Raw genomic sequence first — 12,476 nt, 5'->3', positions numbered from 1 at the left:
CAAATTACACAAATACCAATCAAACATAATATTATTCTGATTTGGCAAACAATGGTAATTTCACAAATAATACATAATCCGACTGATCAAACATTCGTTTCCAATCATCTATTTTAATCCAATTAGACTTCAGCAAATCAAACTACGAATTTAGGTATTATTAAACAAAATTAAGACAAAAATAAAATTGCAATTTGACTCAGTATATCATACCTCGAAATAAACTGTTAAAATGATGAAAACAAGGCTAGAAGTTATCAAACGATAAATAAAATTTATTATAAATAAAATAAAATCCGTGACTAGGGCTAATAAAACAATGGTAGTCGTGTGATAGGACATAAAAAATAAAAACTTCATAGATGCCAGTTCGCTCATCCAAGTAGGCGCGTCTTATTCATTTGAGTAATTATTTCCATCAAAAAATATAATATATCAATCAAATACCACTTCCAATCAATATAATCCAGAATCATTACTAATCAAACAAATAAACGCCATCAAAGCAAAATAAGCTTTAAATAAACATACACCTATAGAAGTAAGACAATAATCGCACATTTGACGCAAGAGATACCTTGGCACGTAACAGCCAGGCCGACGTTACCGCTGTCCCATATTTTTGCCCGAGGCCCAATAAGCAACGGTACGACCAAGTTTGCCAACCTCTTCTAATTAATTTCTACTTCGTGCCGCTAAAGTGAGAAGCTTGGGTCTGGTGTAAGAGGAAGGAGATGGCGAGTTCTAAGGCGTAAAATATGATTTTATATGTTGAATGTAGTGGGGAACATATCATGGAAGAATAAAAATACTTGAATTTAGAAAACTGTAGTTACACTACTATTCATGAGTGGCGATAAATAAGCTGTCTTACATATTTGTTTGCCTTTCACTGATGTCAAATATGCCAAGCTGCTATTCAAATCTTGTGAGAAGACAGGACAAATGAGGAAGTTAACCAGTTGATGGTATATATATGACAGTAGGTATATTGTTGTCTTTAGCAAGATTTATTTCACCTTGCCATTTCCACAAGGAGTCTGCAATACAATATTTCAAATATAGTGACAGTAAGCTAAGCCTAATGCTGAAATAAAACTATTTTGACTTCGCAGCCTTTAAGTCTTCGAAACGTCGAGAGAAAATAATAATATAAAAAACCACAATCCATGAAATAGTTTTATATGAATCTCTAACATTCGCGTAAATATACAAACCAATATAACTAGTTAAACGCTTCATATTTATGAGGCCACCGTTCCACAATTCATGAGCCTGTACATCAAGAAGACAACTTAAAACCTTAAAACCAATCCGAGTATTAAATTCAGCTTCTACTAGTCCCCCCGTCAGTTCATACCTTGGACCTTCCATTTACATGACTTTACACGATAGTGTAAGTTGCACTAAACTTGAACTCTTACATTAATTCTATAACAAGACCGTTTGATCTTTACGACTGCGCCAGACTATTTATTGTGCACTAACACCATTGTATTTGTTAATTTGCGAGATAATCTCTGTATATTATTGGGGGTGAACGCAATTTTAGTATCGGAATTTGTAGGGAATTCTTGTTAGGTCTCGTTTTCTGCTTTTGTTAAGGTTGCTTTTGCGCGACGTTTGCTAGACTTAGGGATAAGGCTTCTTATTAGGGAAATAACTTTCAGGATGTAAAAGTAGTTTCAGAATGGAACGATCATACAGAACAATAAGTAATCTCTTACCCTCTTATTCATAGACGTTATTTATCTAAGGTGCTGTGCTGACGGCACGGCAGCCTTCCCAGTGCGTAAACATAGGGCCGTTGTGATAGACTAATATTGAAATACAACTTGAACTTAGTTTGCTGTCAGATAAACAAAGCTGAGCAAACAGCAAGCTATCAGATAAACAAAGCTGAGAAACAGACTTGTTATCATAGCAATGCTCCATCTTTAGATAAATAACCTCTATGAATAAGGGGGTTAAACTTTAATAGCAAGATCTATATGAATGATGATTATTAATAAAAAGTAACTCTGTCTGTTACGCTTTCATGTCTGAACTAAACTGATTTCGATAAAAAAGTACAGATATACCTGGAGATTTTGGGCAGGACATGGGCCACCATTTATTCCGAGAAAATATATTGCAGGACTTTTATCTCGAAAAATTCGATCGTAGCATATAAAGTCCTTCTAAAAATATAAAGTTAGATGTTGCGCGGATGCTGTCAGCTTGTTGAGATGTACATAACCGTCTACCTACTGGGGAACAACTGTCAGTTTCATGGTGTAGAGTTACTTAGCAACAACTTAACTTCAGCGTGGATCCTTAGTTTCTATAATATTTTTAACTAAAAGAGAAGAACAATTAAGCAGTGTCGGCTTGGTTTTAATTTCAAGGACATAATATAAAGAAAAATTAAGCAGTCGCTACTTGGTTTAAATTTCAAGGACATTATAGCAAGTGTGCCAAACATGAGACCATTCAGATTAATTAATGTTTCTGCGTAACACGATGCTACGAGACACCTTTATTATTTAAAGTTTTCATGTTATTTTTTATGGCATAAATATTACGGTAAAGGATATTACTATAATAAAATAAATCATAATATCAGCACTGTATTATATACTGTCCCACTGCTGAGCACTGGCCTCCTCCACTACTGAGAAGAATTAGGCCTTAGTCCACCACGCTGGCCTGGTGCGGATTGGTAGACTTCACACATTAATGCACATGTATGCAGGTTTCCTCACGATGTTATCCTTTACCGTTAAAGCAAGCAATAATTCACAAAAAAGAAAATAATTAAAAAAAATTCAGACGTGTGCCCTTGGGATTTGAACCTGCGGACATTCGTCCCAGCAGTCCGCTCCATGCCCAACTAGGCTATCGTCGCAAAGCTACTATCACAGATGAATTGGCTACTTACATAGAAAGAAAATTCAATTAACTTAATACTAACTAATTAGCTACAGGTATCTATTTTTCGGATTTCATCGCGGTTTTAATAATTTTAGTTTTCTGCCGACGTTTCGAAGACTTTGCAACCGTCTTGGTCACGGGGGGGACTGAGGTGTTGTTCATCCGTAAAGTCAAAGTTACAATAACTACCTACATTTTACAAATACACAACTTTTTAAATTTTTAGCTGGTGGTGGTCCGATCTACGCAGAATGAGCTCACAGTGTCTTGAAGTAACCACGAAGACTGTAAAGTCTTCGAAACGTCGGGAAAAAACTAAAATTAATAAAACCGCGATAAAATCCGAAAAATAGTTTAATTATAATGTCTAACATTCGCGTAAACATAAGAAATCATTATAGGTATCTAGTTTCTAATGATGGCCCGTTTATATTCGGCTTAATGATTCAGAAAATTTCAGTAAATTGTAATATCGAATTGAACGCAAGCATAATAAAGTTGTCAACAACTAGCATTTTTTCGTGGCGTTCCTTCGTGCAAGTTTTCCGGAGGTGTTCTCTTGGAACTGGGATTAATTCTGAAAAGACGTTGCCAGTCCCGGTCTATAAGTTTTTTAATACAAAACTAAAATAATATCTTAACAACAAATTCGCTTCATATTTAAATTATTAAATTACTCATCACGCAAAGTTCACTTCTAGAATAAATTTGTCGTTGCGTATTTATATGGAAGAGAATTTTGATAATCTATTAAAAATGCCTTGATGTTTAGCAGAGGGTGGTCTCAATCAGGTACTGAAAATGATTGCTGGATGACATGGCTCTGCTCTTTCGTATCATAGTATCACATCTACCGCATATTTTGTGAAAAAAAAATAATAACCAGTTTACTAATATAATCTTTATGTGAAAATTTAATGAGTTTGATATAAAATATATGTTACTAATTATTGCTCGCGGTTTCGCGAGCGTGAAGGAGTTTTCCGGGATAAAAATCCCTCTATATATTTTCTCGGGATAAAAATAGCCTACAACTTTCCTAGGGTCTTAAACTATCTCCATACCAAATTTCATAAAAATCCGTTCAGTAGATTTTGAGAAAACCGATAGTATACAGATTTATAATGTGTATAGATGTTATTATATATAAATTAATGTCATACTTAATCTACCTTTCTACATTATTCGTTAAGCGATTTATAACCATCCAAACATTTTCAGAGACATATTTATAGGAATAGCAGGACGTCGACTGCAACTAAACACAAATTAGCACCCGCTGTCAGTTAGTTAATTTATAGAAGTTCCGTGCTGCGGTCTCTTTGGCGTTTCGGTAGTTTCATTATCGTACTTTAGTGTATAGGCTCTTGTTGTCTATGGCACAAAAACCATTATAAACTAAAGCCGAGAGACATAGAAATTTTAATAGTTATGAGACAATTTTTTATTGCAGTTTGTTATAAATTATTAAGTCTTCGATGTAAACTAATATAGTATAATACCTCCCCCTGATGTTGTAGTATATTATACAATATTCGGTTGTCAATAATATCTTCGAAGTTTTTCAAAGTCTTCGAAACGTCAGGAGAAAACTAAAATATTAAACCGCAATAAAATCCGAGAAATAGTTTAATTTTAATGTATAACATTCGAGTAAACATAAGTAATCATTAATAATATCTTGCATTTCCATTCGTGAATAATTGAATAGACTGTTTCTATACATATAAATAACAATGAATATATAATTATTATACACAGAGTTTCGGAGTTATTCATGTAATACTGAACCCTTAAATAATAAAATATTTGTTTCGTTTTATCAGTAGAATCTGTTGTTTTTAACGGTAGGATCCGATAATAGGGGTTGACTGGAAACATTTTTGCATTTACAGTTGTCAAACTACTCCGTGAAATTAAAAACTTAAGTATAGGGAGGTTCTTAATATAACGTTTAAGTGGAGCAATATTTGTGGCTGTTTCATCATATTTATTCCACTGGAAGATATAGTAGCGGAAGGAAGAAGAATATTTCAAGAGCAAATGAGTGACCTAATGGAGAAAGATCAAGAACATATTTGCACAGAGACTGCCAGTGGGGGTAGATCCACAATAACCATCCACCTTGCAAAACAATTGTATTCGAATTCGAAAGCGTGCATACAGGGACAAGGAACCTAAATAGAGAGGTTTCTGGATCAATAACTTCACAAAAATGGCACCTATACCAACGAGACTAGCTTAGAATTTCTATTTCCTCTACTTTATATTTCTCTCTTGCATAATATCTAATCTTTTTGAGACGCGACAATTTCAATACAGTCCTTCAAAAATCTTTTCCATCCTATTTCTGTGCTGCATATCGAACCTTCAGAAGGCGTGAGTGCAAATCCCTCGCAAATCTGTTGGATGCTAATAATGCGTGCGGCGTGAATGGCGAGTCGTTTGCTGTAAGTGATCGCAATCAGAACCAACGCTCGACACCGCCGGTATCCGAACTCGTATTACGTGATGCAATTGCACTATTGCTATCAGAAGCTTTTTTGGTGAGATGGGTTTTCAAACCTCCTTTTTCTAATCGCGTAATTTAATTTAATTGGATACATAATGAAACAGGTTTTATTGACTGTGACAGAGAGTTGCGGTTTAAGACCAGGAGATGTACTAGTATAGTTGGTATAATGCTACTGAATGCGAATGTCATTCACGTTAGATTGCATATTGTTCGATCTGATACCTTCATTTTAATTGATGGGTTAACTTATTATTTTCCTAGCTCCTTCATGATTTATAGAATGGCTATTGTTATCGATACGTAATATCTCCGTAGATCATTATGCGCGCGATGAGACCACTGATTTTCACTTTATGCACTCACACTATTATCATAATGCGGTGTACGTGTTATTGGAAATATGAATGGTAAAGCATTTATTTTATTCTCTTTTAATTTGAGTCTGTTTATTCATTTATGATACCAAGATCTCGGAATTTTTATATCAAGATCATAATTCTTTCGAATCTGGTGTAATTTTGGCTTTTTTGACACGAGCAAGTCCTTTGGCCGAAAGCTTGATATCCGCATATAGAAAGTAGCTAGATTATACAAACATGAAGTTACAAAGCGTAAGACCTAATTTGTCAACCTGAGATATAAGATTTTAAGTGTTGGTCATCCGCAAGTGAAAGTCAGAATATCTACCTAAATTTTACAATTAAAATACTAAGTAACTGTATTGGTGTAATTACTGGACATAATAAGACTAAACACCTCATGTCTTAGGATGGCGAGCGCAGTGGAATACCAAAAAATACTTTGTAATTCAAGGTCTTGGATGGTATTTCTACTGTTTATTGGCGGTTGTATCAATTACCATCAGGGGAACGGCAAGCTAGTCTCGTCAATCAAAGAAAAAACATTTTTTTTTTTCTTTTTGACGGTCCGGTCAACCCAGTATAAGATTACAGTGTTTTGAAGTCTGGCAGCTGGTCTTTTGGGTTCTGACATAATTAAGTTTAGAACTGGATACCTGGCTTATGCAAAGATTTGTGGCTTGTCTAGTCGCGGATAATGATTTGAGCCTCCTTCAGAGTGTTCAGCATAATATGCCTAGTATTACAATGATTATAACTAATTACCTGTCAACAGAGAAGGCTCGTGTCCAGTATTGGACAATGTATTCAAGGTTTTACTCCAAAAGCGACCCTACAATGTTTCAAAAGAGTGTTAAATCAATAAAAACACCAAGAAAAGACAAACTGAATTGTTTATCATTGCCAAATCTTGCTAACGAGGAAGGAGATATAAAATAAATCAATCCACTGTTAAAACCGGATTGGTTACAAAACATCCAGTCACAGTGAGTGGATGTTTTGTAGACACCGGGCCGGATGCGGGGTATCTCAGACGAACAGGCTCCATTAACTTTTTCGGGTTTGGGTTTAGTGGTGAGGGCGGGTTGATGCGTTAGGAGCTCCGCGATTTAGCTATTATATAATTATATTATGTATATAATTTGCTAATTAATAGTCATCTGCTTGAGACAGGAAGTGTTACTATACATGGAATTACAAACAATGAACAAACAATAGTGTCAGTGCTAAGTATATATAACACACGAACAAAGTGTTTTTTATGTTACCAAACTCTAAGAAAGTGCCTAGTACATTATTCTTAGTTGTAGTAAACTTACTAACGTAGAAAATTAAGTTAGAATTGTATTGCTTATTAGTCTTATAGACTAGATTGTAATTTACTGCTAATAACCCGGTTCTTACAAGGAAAAAAAAACAAACAAAAAAAAACACATCACAAATCTATCTCCGAAGGGGTATGCAGAGGCACAACCAGGGCACCTCCTTTTCGCCAAGTGTGTTCAGTCTCATGATGTGATAGGGGGTGAGCCTATCGACATATCGGGCACAAATTCCAGACTCGGGGCTGATACTGAGCAGGAAAACCCAAATATCACTTTGCCCGACCCGGGATTCGAACCCACGACCTCAGAGCGATGCCGTATCGCACATGCAGTACAACTACGCAACCGAGGCAGTCAAAATAAGGTAACTAAGCGTAATAACGAATTCAACTTGTAAAAAAGATCAAATTAGTAGCTCTTAGGTGATGCGTATCGAACTAAATAATTTTATTTACAAAGATTTCTGATGGATTGATTGCTAGATAAGCCTATCATTGCACTTAAATGTTTCAATATTAATATGAAAATTATAATAATCAAATTTGCCACAAATATCAATCAATTTAGAATTTTTAAAGATATCTGTGTATCTAGGCTTTCTTTAAATCCGAGAGTAAACTAACACAAGGGCAAAATCGTAACCAAGGGCAAGTAAGAAACAAAAGACTTTACCAGACCGTCATTACTCTATTGGGAGTTAATTGATACGTAATACTTAATTATATTAGATAGGTGAAAGAAATTAAGATGGATTTCTAATTTTACTTGCAGTTTGGCTAACTATTGTGCTCTGGGGCGATTAATCAATCAACACTGAAAGGACCTTAACTATACGTGAAAGAAAGAATTATCTTTACAAGATTATGCTACATAGTGTTAGGAATTTCAATATATTGTAAAAGAATGGAATCGTGAGGAAACCTGCATACTTTAGAAGTTCTTTATAAGTATTTTGAGGGTATGTGAAGTCTACCAATCCGCACTAAGCCAGCGTGGTGGACTAAGGCCTAATACGTCTCAGTAGTAGAGGAGGCCCGTGGCCAATAGTGGAGCAGTATATAATACAGGGCTGATATTATTATTATAAATTATTGTACATGATACAAAAGTTAATTTGAACTAATGACGTAAAGCCCTTTTTGAAACTATGGATTAGCACTTTACAATACAAACTGAATAGAATTTGATTGAAGATTCAGTAACTATAATAGTTTTTTGGAAATCTCGATAAAATACTTTTACACTTTTGCAGTTCTAAGTAGGTATTATTAGTCTTATATGTATAATACATATTCTAATACTATTGTCATAATCATTAGATCAGTTCCGTATACTTTCTCAGCTCGCCGGTATACTATATCCGCAGTAATAATAATAATTATTATTGTATGGTTGATAATTGTTTCAACATTTCTAACAAATAAAGCAATAAAAAAAATCCTTTCTTCCCGTTCCCTCTTTCCGCTATCCGCTCCGTCATTCTCTCACCCTAACCCTCTGTCACTAGGCTTAACCACGGAGGTAATGAACTAATGCCGCTGACGCACGCGCCATTACCGGCCCTCACTGACAGAGGAACCATTGTACCTCCGGCTTCATGCCTCACTCGCTTTCAAGAGTCTCAGATAAAAAATCTATTGAATTGGCTTTGGTTTGGAGAATTGCCTGGATTTGTCAGTTTTGGTGGAAATGGCTGGTATTTTAAGGTGCAGGAAGGTTCTTATGACATCATGGGATGAAGTAAGCTTAGTGAAAAATAGGTGCCTTGGCTGCATACATGCTTACCCCTTCGAAGATAAAGGCGTGAGGTCTGGTTTTTTTATGTGGGTCTGTTCTTAAGTGTACATTGGCATTGGACCGCTAATACCGACCAATAATAACATTTAAAAATGATAATTATATTTTGAAATACCTATGTTAATATTATGTTATGTAAACTATATAGATTTTTTTTAGGCATGAATCAAATATTAAAATATCAAACTTTAAGCTAGCATCTCAGATAATCTCTACAAAAACATATTGCCAAACATATTTTATCTGCACGATACTCAAGCTATATTTTATTCGCATCAAGTATGCACCCATACGTTCCCTTGCAATATAAACTTTTTATCACTTACCTGCGCTGGTGGGAATAAAAAATCGACAGCCTATTATATTTCACATATTAAGTGAACTCGGGAAGGTTGTATATTCACTCCCAGGGCACTCGTTGCTAGGCATCATTATGATAATTTTATCGGGAAATTTTCGCCTGCAACGCTAAGCCCGCCCGTGGGACACACTGTCGTTGAAATTGGCAAACTTTTTGTGCTAAAATTCACGCAAGCATTTTGAATGCCTTTAATTAAAATACACGTTGGTATTAAATTAGAATTTTTGAGCTACTTGGTTCATTTTGGTTAATATTGAAAAGTAAATATTTTATTTTACAGGGTAAACGAGTGTTACGTGTACTTAAAAAAATTAATTCTTGATATTTTTTATATTGCTGTTCAATGAGGATATTAAGGTTGCTCGCCTGGTGGTAAGCTATACAATAGTCCATAAATAGTAGCAACGCCATACAGAACTTTAAATTACATAGTACCGCGTAGAAATCCCCCGCTCTCCTCTAATTTCCAGTGATTACACTGGCTTTAATGTTGTTTAAACCGGAACATCACGTGAACATAAAATAAAGTCTTTATCGTAAATTATACATTTTTTTTTTTATTTCATAACTGTAGCTGTACACGTTAGGGAATTATGCCTTAAGATATTATCATCCTGTATCTAGATAGCTTAAAGATTTTAAAATAAAGATTTGTGTTAGATACTATTGTTAGTAGTTTATATTTTATTCAATTTCATCCTTACCAACTCCTATTTCATCGTATTTATTTGGTATTTTCTAAGCTTTTTGCAGATTAGAAAAAATATTGTTAATAATTATTTTTTTTAGTTTGTATGCTTTTTTTATTCTAGCACAGTATGTGCTGACACTTGGCTTAACAATTTTAGTTAGAAATAAGTGGAATGCAAATGAAAATGTATATGGTAATCAGTATAACTACAGTACATTAACATATGTGCCAACAAATCAGTCATTCCATTGGCCGAACTTATAGCCCGTGTGTCCCCTTTCTAGGTTATTAATGTGCCCGATAGCTCTCTTAAGGTATATAGAAGAGCTCATTAATCGAGACATCTTGGTGAAATGCTGACCATGGATCCCCCATAGAGTGGGCGTACGGCGTGGCCATAAAACCGACGTTAAACGCTTTAGTACCGCGGTAACGAGACGCTCGGGAGATAAACCTTCCACTATAATTTACTACTTAAATAATCACGTTTCGTGGCCGTATTTATTCATGACAAGTTCGGTGAATCAAGTTAAGCTTTGTTTTGTTTGATAATAGTTTTTATGGGGTAAGAAATTAAATTGATTTTCTATTGTTAAGGACTGAAATACATATTATAGTAATACATCGTTTTCCTTTTAATGTAATCAATGTACTACTAAATAATTAAATGTAACTAATAAATGGAAAAAAAAAGAGAATTTTTTGGATGTTTTTAGAAGTAAACGGAGAAACAGCTGAACAAATTCGAATTTAATTTTGCAAACCCCATTATTCATAGACGTTTTTTTTATCTAAAGACGGAGCATTGCTGTGATAACAAGTCTGTTTCTCAGTGCTGACGGCATGGCAGCCTTCCCAGTGCGTAGACATAGGGCCGTTGTGATTGCCTAATATTGAGATACACCTTGAATCTAGTTGGCTGTCAGATAAACAAAGCTGAACAAACAGCAAGCTGTCAGCTAAACAAAGGTGAGAAACAGACTTGTTATCGCAGCAATGCTCCGACCTTAGATAAATAACGTTTATGAATAAGGGGGATAGACGTTTCAGATCTTTAAGGTATTTTTTATGACCGAGTTTACACTCAATATTTACCTTGAGAAAGATTTTTCAGAGTCGCGACACCACCTGGTACATAAATTCTTATCACTCTCAAGTTTATCAAATTACAAGTGCCCAGAGATTGTGATGCACTCACCGTAACAACTCCGTCTGCCGGACTTAATTCACTTACTAAAATGAATATTTGAAATCTAGCAATTTTATTTTCAATATTGCTGGCTGAATTATGACTGGTCGTGCGAATTTGGCAGGACTTTTACAGAAATAATGAAGATATACTGTCCGTTGTAGTAAATTTTGGTTCGGTACAGGGTAAATCAAAGTATTTTACGTAATTCAAGTATAATAAATATAATAATAATATCAGCCCTGTATTATATACTTGCCCACTGCTGAGCACAGGCCTTCTCTACTACTGAGAAGGATTAGGCCTTAGTCCACCACGCTAGCTTAGTGCGGATTGGTAGACTTCACACACCTTCGAAATTCCTATAGAGAACTTCTCAGATGTGCAGGTTTCCTCACGATGTTTTCCTTCACCGTTAAAGCGAACGATAAATTCACAAAGAATACACACATGATTTTTTTAGAAACGTCAAAGGTGTGTGCCCTTGGGATTTGAACCTGCAGACATTCGTCTTGGCAGTCCATTCCACACCCAACTAAGCTATCGCCGCTCTCAAACCTAATTCAAGTAACCTTTAATTGATTTCGCATGGGCTGGAACACTGTCTTCAGAAAAGCTATGGTATTTTTACAGGCTCCGTAAAGTGACCGCACTACATATGATGGTAAGTGAAAAGGTGTACAATAAAATGTCGAGTGATGAGAGATGATTATCCCTTGACAATCAGCAGTAGTTTTCGGATTTCATCGCGGTTTTTTATATCATAACTTTCTCCCGTTTCGAAGACTTTTTTTACAGGTTCGGGCGTCCGAGAAGTCAATGTTACAATATTTACCTACATTTTAAAATTATATAAAAAAAATGGTGATGACGGTCCGAACTATGGCGAATGAGCTCACAATGTAGTGTATCTCTGACGTGACAAAACTTTTATGGGTAAACCACTATAAATGGGTAAACCACAAATAACACATTTTCGGTTCATGGCTTGGCGCTTACGATTAGGTGAGACATTTGCTCGTCAAGTCAGTCAGTTCATTAACTATAATAAAATTGTATGACTGTTAATTATTTATAAAAGTACGTGTATACCAAACACATCTATTCTTATTTCCTTCTTATAAATAATGTATTTAGCTATAAATTAAGGATTGCGTAAATTATGCAAAAACACCTAAAAAGGCAAAATATGCAAATATGCATTTGCATTCTCCAAACCCTTTCGATATTAACATATTACTTTTAACCTGAAGACGGGAATGGACACAGTATCGTGTAAATCTTTGCATTTAATAATACCACAGAATGAGCATAGTAAATGAAATA

Source organism: Manduca sexta, chromosome 7 (genome assembly GCF_014839805.1).
Source record: "Manduca sexta isolate Smith_Timp_Sample1 chromosome 7, JHU_Msex_v1.0, whole genome shotgun sequence".
Lineage (NCBI taxonomy): Eukaryota > Metazoa > Arthropoda > Insecta > Lepidoptera > Sphingidae > Manduca > Manduca sexta.
The sequence above is the reverse complement of the archived record's forward strand: the minus strand, read 5'-3'. Positions refer to the sequence as shown.